Genomic DNA, 12,587 nt, shown 5'->3' on the forward strand with positions numbered 1-12,587 from the left:
AGGTTGTTTACAATCGAGATGTGGTGTTTAGAGAGATGAAAGATGTTATTAAACATGAATTCCTACCAAAGGAACATGAGAAAATAAAATTTGAGCTAAAGGAGGAAGAATTAGACTCTACAGCAAAACATAAATTAGAAGAGGAAGAGCCACAAACTCCAACTTTGAGAAAATCAGTTTGAGAGAGAAAGAAGCCAAAAAGGTATAGTCCATCTTCTTTCTATTCAAATTTTTCTCTCCCTATTACTGATGATGATCTAAGAACTGTTGGGGAGGAAGTAGATTCAGAGGATGGAAAAATCTGGAAGGAGGACATGATTGATGAAATTGCATCTTTGGACAAAAATAAGGCTTGGGATCTAGTGGAGTTGTCATCTAGAAGGAAACCCATTGGCAGCAAATGAGTGTTTAAGAAGAAGATGCATGCAGAAGGCCAGGTGGATAAATACAAAGATCAGTTAGTAGCGGAAGGTTATTCCTAGGTGTTGGGAATTTATTTTGTTGATATTTTTTCTACTGTTGCGAAGTTAGCTTCTATTAAATTACTTTTATATGTTGTTACTGCTTTTGATCTTGAAGTAGAACAGGTGGCTGTGAAGGCAACATTTCTTCATGTGGATCTGGAAGAAGAGATCTACATGAAGCAACCTGAAGAGTTTGCGGTGAAGGGTATGAAAGAACTGGTATGCAGGTTCAAAAAGTCTTTGTATAGGTTCAAATAGTCACCAATGATGTGGTATCAGAAATTTGATACATATATACGGGGAATTTCTTTCACCGAAAGCAAAGGAGATCACTCTGTTTAGTTTAAATTAATTGGTGATCATGTTATTTATTTGGTCTTGTATTGGGATAATATCTTGTTGATTGGAAATGACAAAGAAATTATCCAACATTTGAAGTCCCAATTTTCCTCCAAATTTTACATGAAAGATCTTGGTACTGCAAGTTATATTTTGGGCATGGAAATTAAACGAGATCGGGCAAAAATGAAGCTCTTGTTAAACTAGAGGAAGTATATCGAAACAATATTGCAGAGGTTTAATATTCACAATAGTAAACCGGTGAAGGTTCCTATTCATATAGGTGTAAATTTCTATGTTGAATAGTGTCCCAAGACAAAAGAAGGGAAAAGGACATGTCACGTGTTCCATATGCAAGTGCAGTTGGTAGCCTCATGTATGTAATGGTTTGTACTAGACAAAACATTGCACAAGCAATGGGAGTATTGAACATGTTTATGTCAAAACTAGGGAAGGAGCATTAGACAACAATGAAGTGGGTCTTCTGGTATTTGCATGACACTAGTGATTTTGGTCTATGCTACTAAGGAAGATTAGGATTGAACAGAGTTTTGGACATTCGTGACTTTGTTGATGAAAATTGGGCTGAAGATCCGTATCAAAAAAGATCTACAAGTGGGTTTTTTTTTAACATGTTTGGAGAAGCAGACAATTGGATGAGTAAGAGACAGTGTGTAGTGGCTCTTTCAACTATAGAGGTTGAATACATGGAAACCACCCATGCAAGCAAAGAAGCAGTTTTGGTTGCAGGGATTGTATTCAAGTATGGGGTTGGTACAATGAGCTATAAAGATAGAATGTGATAGCCAAAGTGTATTTTTCTTAGCAAAGAACCCTGCTTATCATTCAAAGGCAAATCACATTGATGTTAAGTATCACTTTGCGAGGGATATGGTTGAGGACAAAAAGGTATTGTTGGTAAAGGTGGACACTTTGAAGAACATTGCAAATTCATTTACGAAGTATGTGAGCACTGACAAGTTTTCTTGGTTAGAGAAACAATGGGCTTTGTAGGGTTGGACCAATGATTAAGCTCTCTTGCGACCCTTTGTGTGGAAATGAAAATAACAATTGGGAGAATGTTGGGTGTGTGTTATATTCTTTCCACGACTAGTCACGTGCGTAGGAGGGTCATGGGGGGGCAATTCCCCCCCCCCCCCCTTGTTCATTGTGGCAGGAGCAGCAGGGGGTGATGGGGGGGGGTCGGTATCCTCCCATCGGGGGGTTTGCAAGGGGGCGGTATCCCCTGTGTATAGGGTCTGGGACAACGCTCTGAAATGTTTTTTTGTGACCCTATAATAGGTGGGAAGACCTACCTATGGTTTTGTGCATGGGTTTTGGACATGGTTTTGGGCATGATAGTTTTCATCCCATGATATTTTGTAGATCCGGTAAGGGAACTACAATTATGTACTAATATAGGGTTAATGGATTAAGGTTTATGGATGCTTCAACATGTATATATATGTATTTTAACATCAAAAGGAATATAATGGAAAATCAATCTGGTAGTCCCCATTTTGAGATCCATAGGAAAATATATGTTTTTTGTTTTATGTTCTCACTATTGGTAATTGCTATACAAGGTTAAAACCTACAAAATCAACAATCCTTGCCCACAATTAGCTTCTATGGGGACAAGCCAACCATGAGTAGAATATTGAACAAAGCTTGAAATTTATTTGTGTTTAGGATTTTACTCAAGTTATTTCCAAAAATAATTCCGGTGTTTTCATTGATGGAAACATTTAGTGATATTTATAATTTATTTCAAAATTATTGGAAATAGTTTAAATGTAAACCTTTGGAAATGGATAGAATAGTAACTCGTTACCTGGTAATTTTAGAGAGTTATTGTAGAAATTAAAAATTTTAGTTTGGAATTTTAACTCTTTCGTGAGCTACCTGAGTTCTATAATTCCAAGGATTTTCAGAAATAATACTATTTATGAAAAACTTTCAACACGTGTTAATATAACTGTAAAGCTATGATTTAGAGGCCATATTTCACATCTTAAAAAATATTGTAGCATTGATTGAGACAAACTTTGCTAAAATCAGAGAAAGTCCTTGCTATTAAGCTTATAATTTAGAGGAAAGAGGATATCACAAAATGTCCATGCAGTGAGGGTTGTAATTTGGAGGAAAACGACTACAAGGATTTCTATTAAAAGCCTAGGTTAAATTGGCATATATTTTGACAGAAGTTAAGCATAAAATAGCTTCATATTTATTTTGATAAATTATTTTCAACCGATTGTAAAGTTGACTGATTTCCTGTAAGTATTCATGAGCTCCATTAACAATACAATTTTTTTTTTTCAAAATTGAAACATCGAGGTACAGAAATACTGACTAATTTACAATTTGCTTCGGTATTTGTTCATATTCGGTACTCACTAGTTTACGATTTGCTTCGGTATTTAATCATATTCGCTAGCATGAGGCCGTTGAAACGTTTTCTTTAACCACTTATATCTTCGGTTAATAACACTGACCGCAGTTGAAACGTTTTCTTTAACAACTTTTATCTTCGGTTAATAAGACTGACCGTGCTTTCTTCTGAACCATAGATGATAAACCATGATCTCAGGAAAATCTGCCATAATTCTTGTATTTTAATTTTTTTTTTAAGTTGTAGATCTTCATCTTCGTGCATCTTTATTCAACTTGCAATTTTCTTTTTCCTCTTTATGCAGAGTTCTTGAAATGGAAAAAGATGTATGATCTCCGTTCTCAAACGGTTGATTTATCCACGTTATTGAACAAAAATTTACTTTAAAGTTATCATGTGTCCACGGTAACAGCAGAAATGTTATAAGAAATTTATTCTAAATCTGCAAAGGTGGATAAAGAAGCAGCTGAGGCAGCAACCTGACGGGAATGTTAAAAGAAATTTATTCCAAATCTGCAAAGGTGGATAAAGAAACAGGTCGGGCAGCAACCTGATCTTACATGGTTAGGCATTAAAGTCTTCTACATCAAAATCGATGCTTGTGGATTTGATCTTGCGCCTGGTTCTTTTACGGTTCACTATGCACCTCGCAGCAGCTCGACAGGTGCTTATTACATGGGAAGAACGAGGAGACTCGGGCAACGTTGGGTCTTTGCCATTAAAATTCATTAAAAATTAATGGGCTCATACTCTACCGTATCTTCTCTTTACCATACGTTCTCTATCATGATACCGACTCATTTCAAAAGAATTTGCTAGTACTTTTTATAACCACCATGTCCTGTGCTAATTGCGTAAATAAATTATATGATTGGAACTGAAATATATATATTTTTTTAAACGAGGGGTTAATGTTAAAACAAATCTATACAAGGTTAGATCATATGAAATAAAATTATTCTGCGATTAAAAGTTTCAAATTATTTGAATAAATTACACTTTGTATATGATTATATATTTCTTTTTAGTTAAATTGATTTCTTATGAAACAATCAAATTGTTTCGGATAAATGACATCTAATTTGTAAATGAATGATTATCTTTTTATTAAATTGATTTCTTATAAAATTAGGAGGCAAAAATAATTTCACTGATTTAGTATGGTCGTATATAAAAGTGTGTGCAAAAAATTTATAGAGGTGGAGAGCTTTTTGAAAACTCGGTGTCATATGCTCTTACATGATATGATAGGGTTGAAAATACCGTAGTTGTGAAAAATCTGTTTTTTCGAGAGATGTTTTGAAAATGTAGTTTTTTAATAAATATGTGCTTTGAAGTTTAGATGGTATTTTTTTCCTCAGTAATAAAAGTAATAGAGGTATGTTTTGAAGTGTATAATAGTATTTTTTTAATTATAGAAGTAGTATGGAAATGTGTGATAATGTTTAAAAGCTTGAGTTATTAGACCAAATTTTGATTTGGGTGTTTGTTTTATTATTATTATCTAAGACACTAAACTGGTGTATGAGACTCCCTTGTTTATGGGATAAGGGACTCACTTTCCAGTAACATTTGACTCCTAAGTCTAAGAAGAAATACATACTCTACTCCATCTGGTTTTGAACATGTGACCACTTAGAAGGAAACACATGATGTTAACCATGAGGCCCACTCAAGATGTATTTGTATAATAAAAAAGATACAAATTACACTTTAAGTTATATTTAAAATGAAGATTTTTTTTAGTATTAAATGCATTATTAGGTATGGGTATATTAAATTTATGTTTAATGATCCAAATAGAAATTTTGTATTTTAATTCTACAATATTAATTTTTGGAATTATTAAGTACATATATTTAACTATAAAAAAAGAATTTTAAAATTAAATTTTATAATATTTGTTTTTGGTGTATATATATATATATATATATATATATATATATATATATACTGTTGGATGAAGTGATATCATTAAGGTTGTGGGAAGCTTCGTTGAGATTGGATGCCTCTTGAGATAGTTTAATTCCTCCAAAGGTGGCTCCCATTCACATAGTTAAATTTTTCCAAAAGTGGCTCCCATCCTCAACCCCTTTCCATGAGATTTGAACTAGTGATTGGGTGAGAGTTAAAATCCACATAAACCAATCAATTTACACCTCATGAGTCATGTGTATTTAATGATTAAAAAAGAAATTTTCAAAAATAATTTACTATTTTTTTAATTATATATATATAGAGATAGAAAAAGAGTAAAATTACTTTTAACCACACATATTAAATAAATTTTGAATTTGAATAAATATTAAATAAAATTTTGAATTTTAAATTTGCATGAAAAACACTTTCCATAACATGAAATTATATATTAATATTACATATTTACCATTACCATATCATTACCATATCTTCATCCCTCACAAGTACTTTGTTTTGTAGAAAAAACAATTCCTCCCCATAATAATCCAAATAATACAAATGTGTGTATCTTTGTGTTTGTTTGTCTATTTATATGTGTATCTGTGTTTGTTTGTCTATTTATATGCTTTCATTTTTTCAAAGAATTTATCACTTTATATTCTTATTCTATATGCATTTTCCACAAAAATATTTATGTGTGGTTTATACCCAACTGTGACACATGAAATGCTGAGATCATTATTTGACAATAAATGTGCAGCAAAACATATCACATATCATCTTGTTGAGTTGGAACCACATCAAAGTGGGCGATATGCGAAGTTGTCCAACATCTATGTTGTCTTTGGTAGATGGGATCATAAGGCGAAGACATATCACATATCATCGTGTTGAGTTGGAATCACATCAAAGTGGGGGATATGTGCAGTTGTCCAACATCTATGTTGTCTTTGGTAGATGGGATGATAAAGCGAAGACTAGAAAGGTTATGAAAGACAAAGGGGGCGATAAGGAAACTATAACCAACGAGTGCAGGTGCCATAATGCACTCTTAAATAGGAGTCACCATTCACGGATCCATGCAATGATTCTTTGCTAAGTTGTCTAGCAATAAGGAGGGAAATCGTGGTTTTATTTGGATGTGTTTGATTACTTTGCAGCATGCTAATTTAGTTTGCTTATTTTGTTTTAAAATTCGTTGAGATTGTTTGATTCGTTTTTGCAGGAATTGATTAGTTTTTTCTGGGTAAGAATTGAATATAGAATGCATAATTTTTTTTTTAATTCCCTCATATTTATCTTGTCCTATATATATGCTTTTAACATGTTTTTTTTTTCTTTCGGTTATAATTTCATTTTATTTTTTGAATTTTTTTTGGTTAATCTAAGATTTTTGGATTATGATGTAAATTAGTGTATATATATGATGATATGTGGTGTTAAGATGACAAGTATTTTCTACTGAATAAGAATTTCATTATTCAATCATTTAAGGAACTAAAAAGAACTTGCTACAAAATGAATATTTGAGATTAATCATTGACATTTAAAATAGATAATATATATTCAAATGATGAAACATTCAATAAAATACTTTATTAATTCTAGAGAGAATAATTTTAACAATGAACCTATTTTGCATAATCTATGATATAGCTCAATTATGCAAAGTTTAAATTTCAAAGTCTTTCTCACAAAAACACGGGTAAATAAATAAAATAGCATAAAAATTTTGCTTCTATTTTCTATCCTACTATTTCCTATGCTCCAACCTTAATTATTTCCTTTTCAACATGTTGTGCAATTGCTAGTTATATTATCATGACATATTTCAGAATCTTCAACCACATAAACTTTATGGAGCTATTAATATTGGTAGGTAGGTTAATTTTCCAATTTTTCCAATAAAAAAATCTCTAATTTTCATTTGTATTAGCAGGAAAAAAAATATAAATATTATATAAAATAATTAGAAATTTAAATATTTTTATACAAATTTCACCAAATATTTTACACTTTGCATATTAAATATTATTAAGATTCATCAAAATTTCTAAAGTTTTTGATAATTTTTAATAGTTAAAATTTTCCATATACACCCTTACAATATACACCTAAATGTAGCATATCTAACCTTCAAAATAATATATAATCCTCAATTACAATATAGCATATTTAACTTTGACCTTTAAAATAATAAATCATATGTTCGTGATCCAATTTTAGGGACAGATGTTCCTTCGTAAGTAGGGGACACATACACATTATCCAATTTTCGCTTTCTGCATTTCAACTTTAATAGGCTTCCATATTACAAGCTTGTAACTGCAACTCACCAGTGAATTCATGGTAACCCATGCAATAACCTGTTCTTTAACCTTCACTTAGAAGTCTCGTACTCTTATTTTTGGTGGCTTTGATGAAATAGGTTTCCAGAGCAAGAAGGTCCTGGAATTTTCTGCAAATAACGGAGCCTATCCTCGTTTTATTTTTATACCATTATGGTAGGGAGAAAATACAACGCAACTTCTTTGAGTAGTCGCATAAGGAGTTTTTTTGCCTTTAACCTTTACAAACGATGTAAACTCAGCGGCCACAAAAGGGCAGAAATCATTGGCTTATCATCGCCAATATCCGTTCCACTTCAAAAAGTGAAGTAGAAGAATCTCATAGTCATAGCTACCAGAAACATCTTTAACCAAGGTATACAAAAATTTCCTTTTCCTCCTTTCAAAAATCTTTGGGCGTTTATGACACATCGTACAGTATCAAAGCCCAAGTGGGTCAAATGCACTTCATTTCCGACTAAAATTTTGGCTTAAAACGACCACGAATTCATACTAGGGATATTCTACACGAATTTATAATAGGGATATACAGTGTCTATATGTGAATTTTGATCTGTTTTCCTTAGAGCGGAATAGCGAGTCATGAAAAAAATGCGTCAGCTGAGAAAGGTTGACGTTAGTAATTTATTAACATATTTCAATTCAAACCTCAATTGAATGAGCAAAACACCAAATGCTGCACCGATAAAATGGTGTTATGGCAAGCAGTTGTGGCTCATATTTAGGTTATTAAATTGCTTCGTAATTAACTAAGTTCCATCTGTGCTACGGAGGTTATAGATAGTTGTGAGAACGAGTTGGGACTTCTGGACAAAAGTTTGAATCTCATGCTACAACATATTTGAGTATGATCATCTATTTTAATTTTTCTCCCGAGTAGTTGTTTATAAAAGTGACTACCAAATTCTTACACTGAATTACATAAAAAAAGAGTTAACATACAAATAAAATAAAATAGCCGTTTGTTTGAAAAATTCTACCCTCAAAAACTGATCAAGATAATTGGTGGCCCAAGTTCATTCCTTTTTAACTAAAGTTATTTCTTAAATATACCAGAAAGTGATAAGATCATTGGTGGGCCAGGTTCATTCATTTTTAACTAAAGTTATCTCTTAAATTTACCAGAGATTATGTAATAGTGAAAAATGTTTATTAACATATTAATATAAATTTCTATAACCATCTTGCCACTTAATTTATATAACACTCTAAATATACTAATAAATTTTGGAAAAATAATGATCTACCCAAGATGGTTGAGATTATTCACTTGTTAATGCTCCTTAACCCAATTTTCCCAGTGTAATTTGAATGGCCAAACACAAAATCAAATCAATGCACTGATAAAATGGTTTTGAGGGAAAACAAAAAAAACAGTTTTTTATTTAAACTCCCGAGTCCCATCGTTCGTTGAATTGTTCTTGAGCGTGCTGGAATGTAATGATTTTATTTCATTTTATATTATTTTTTGTGCGAGTAATTGATTCGTAATTTGCTAAATCTCAGCCGCGTGCATCAGTGATTTAGGTACGTACGTTAAGCGACTGCGCATAGGATGTTGAAGGCTATGGTCAAGATAGGAGGATTGTGATCAGATGCGGAGGATCTGAAAGTTGATAGGTCGGGATCAAACGATTTGATAGTCTCGATAACTAGATTTCATCGATTTAATTTTGGGAGCTCCCCAACAACTGAGGTGACAAGTCGCTAGGACGAAACCAAACGATTTGACAGGCTCCACTATTAAACTTCTTCGATTTCATTTTGGCAGCTGCCCCAACTAGTTCATTAGATTTGACGAGATTTTCTTATAGTTTGATTTAGAATAATGAAGTGGCAAGATTATGTTGTGCGCAGTTATATCACTTCAATGTTTTAAATTACTTTTGATTGATCTGATTAAAATTATTATTTTGATGTTTTTGCCATATTTTTTTAATTATTTTGAGATATACATTATTAATTATTCTAAAATTATCATCCATTGTAATTTAAAACCCATAAAATTTAATAAGTTTCTTTTAACTCAATCATATTTTAATTTTCTTCTTTTATCAAGCAGTGTAACGTAAACCTATACGTCTTTAGATCTTTAATTCTAATTTGTTATATAAATTATCATCCATTGTAATTTAAAACCCATAAAATTTAATAAGTTTCTTTTAACTTTAATCATATTTTAATTTTCTTCCTTTATTAAACAATGTAACGTAAAACTATGTCTTTAGGTCTTTAATTCTAACCTGTTATAAAATATATAACAAATGATTGATTTTTGAACTCAGTTTTATATTATATTTATTTGATTTTATTATGATTAGCATAATCACATTTAATTAATTAAATATGGTTGATATAAATAAAATGTCTCATTTGTATTTATCACACAAATCATTAATAAATATATAATAATAATAAAAAATATTACTAAAAAGTTATTACAATAAAAATATTTTGTGGACGCGTCTCTCTTCCTAGTCACTTCCTTCTTTTCCACCCCTCCTCCTCTCATCGTTTCTGGTCTCTTTTTTATTTTTATTTTTATTATTATTAGTATTATTTTTAACCTAATATTTAATTATTTACTATTAAATAATAATAATAATAATAATAATAATTATAATTATTATTATTATTAAACCTAATATTTAGTTATTTACTATTAAATAAATTATAATAGTAATATTATTAATAATAATTCATTTAAATTATTATTTATTTATTTATTATTATTATTATTATTATTGTATAGATAATCTTCGGCAAAATCACATAATCAAATATTTGTCGAAGATTAATAATAATTCATTTAAATTATTATTTATTATTATTATTATTATTATTATTATTATTATTATTATTGTATAGATAATCTTCGGCAAAATCACATAATCAAACATTTGACAAATGTTTGATTATGTGATTTTGCCGAAGATTATCTATACAATATTATGGATCACAGAAGTCTAAATTCCTTAATTATTATTATTATTTATTTATTTATTTATTTTTCTATATATATTTTTATTTTATTTCTAGGATTTTATTATATTTATTTGTTTATTTTTATTTTTATTTATTTTTATTTTATTTATTTATTATTATTATTATTATTATTTATTTTTAGTTTCTATGTATTTATTTAATTGTTAACCCCCTTTAACAACCAATTAAATTATATTATTTATTTATTTATTTGGTCCCATATTTCAACTAACTTCATATTAAATTATTTTATTTATTCATCATTTTTCGAGGTTAGGACCCTATTCCTTTCTAGCCGTTGGAGACTCTGCTCATGCTATTTAACATGCAAAGTTGGATCTGGTTCTTCAACTTGTCCTGACGATGAACCACATTGGCTGGTTCGAAACGCGTCGACAAATGATAGATCTTGTGATTTATGCCGAAAAATCTCTCATAAACCGATATGGATCACAGAAGCCTCAATTCAACAATAAAAATATTATTAAGCAAACTCTTTTGGTAGAAATCACATAAGAGAAATTTTTAGCAAAAGCTTTTCAAACCAACAAGTGTGGTGAGGGAGACATGATGAACCACACTTGTTTCAAACCAACAAGGGTGATTCATCATGCCTGCCTCTTCATCTGGTCCTCATGATGGACCACACTTGTGAGTTTGAAAGACGTCCGCAAAAAAAATTCTCTTATGTAATTTCTACCAAAAAACTTTGCTTAATTCATTATGGATCACATAAAACTTAATACAAAATTATTATTATTATTATTATTTAAAATTATTTTAATTATTTACTAAAAGATTTTAAATATAATAATAAATTATTATAATTAATAAAAATAATTAATTAAATAATAATAGTAATAAATAAATATATAATAATAATAATAATAATATTATTATTATTATTATTATTATTATTATTATTATTATTATTATAAAAATAAATAAAAATATTAAAAATGATATTAAACATTAAATAATATTAATTTGATATTTTTAAAAACATTAGCAATGAAAATGACATTGTTAAATAATATTAAATAATTTAATGGTCTAATAATACATATTAAATAATAATATTAATAATTATTATTATTATGAAAATTATTACTTTTATTTATTTAATTTCATATAAGTGATTATTAATATCATAAATTCAAGGTATTAATAAAACCAAGGAATTTATATTATTATTATTATTATCCAACTTTAAGGTCACAACCAAGCGAAACGCCAAATTGGTGTATGAGATCCCTTTATTTATGAGACATGGGTGGGTTTCTTATGGGACAAGGGACCCACCTCCACGCAGCGATTTGACTGCTAAGTCTATGAAAGCATACGTACTCTACCTCCTCTGGTTTTGAACCTGTGACCTCTCAGGAGGAAAGACATGCTCTTTACTGTTAGGCCCACTCGAGTTGTATGAAGCCTGTAAGTATGAACCTACAAATATGAACATGTATATTAATAAAGTCAAGGGATTATAAACCCAAGGGATATAAACCCTAAGATAAATATTATAAACTCTAAAATAAATATGATTGATTATTAAATAATTAAACAGTATTGAATTATTAAATAATAATAATAATAATTCATTTAAACATAAGTCGTTATTAATAATAAACCTAACGAATTTATATTATAAACCCTAGGAATATGAACCTTTGCATTAATAAACTCAAGGGATTGATAATATAAACCCAAGAGAATAATATTAAACCCAGGGATTAATATTATAAAACCAAGTATATAAACCCTAAGATAAATATTATAAACCACAACCACATTTACGAATATAGTTGATATATGTTGATAGGCATATATGAAGCACATGTACAACTACATTAGTAAATGTGGTTGATATATGTCGATAGATGTATGATTAATATACATTTATTAACATAACTATATAAACCCTAAGGTAAATATTATAAACCCTAAAATAAACATGGTTGACCATGGTTGGCGATGGTCAATTATCATATTAATACAATATTTGTCATAATGCGACATTGGACCATGACTATAAACCCAATGGATTTATATTAAACCCAAAGATTAATATTATGAACCTTAGAAATAATATTATACCCTAAGAATATGAACGCTTAGATTAATAATCCAAGGGAT

The sequence above is a fragment of the Pinus tabuliformis genome, chromosome 3_2 (assembly GCF_031772625.1).
Source record: "Pinus tabuliformis cultivar Carrire ecotype Pingquan chromosome 3_2, CPIR1, whole genome shotgun sequence".
Lineage (NCBI taxonomy): Eukaryota > Viridiplantae > Streptophyta > Pinopsida > Pinales > Pinaceae > Pinus > Pinus tabuliformis.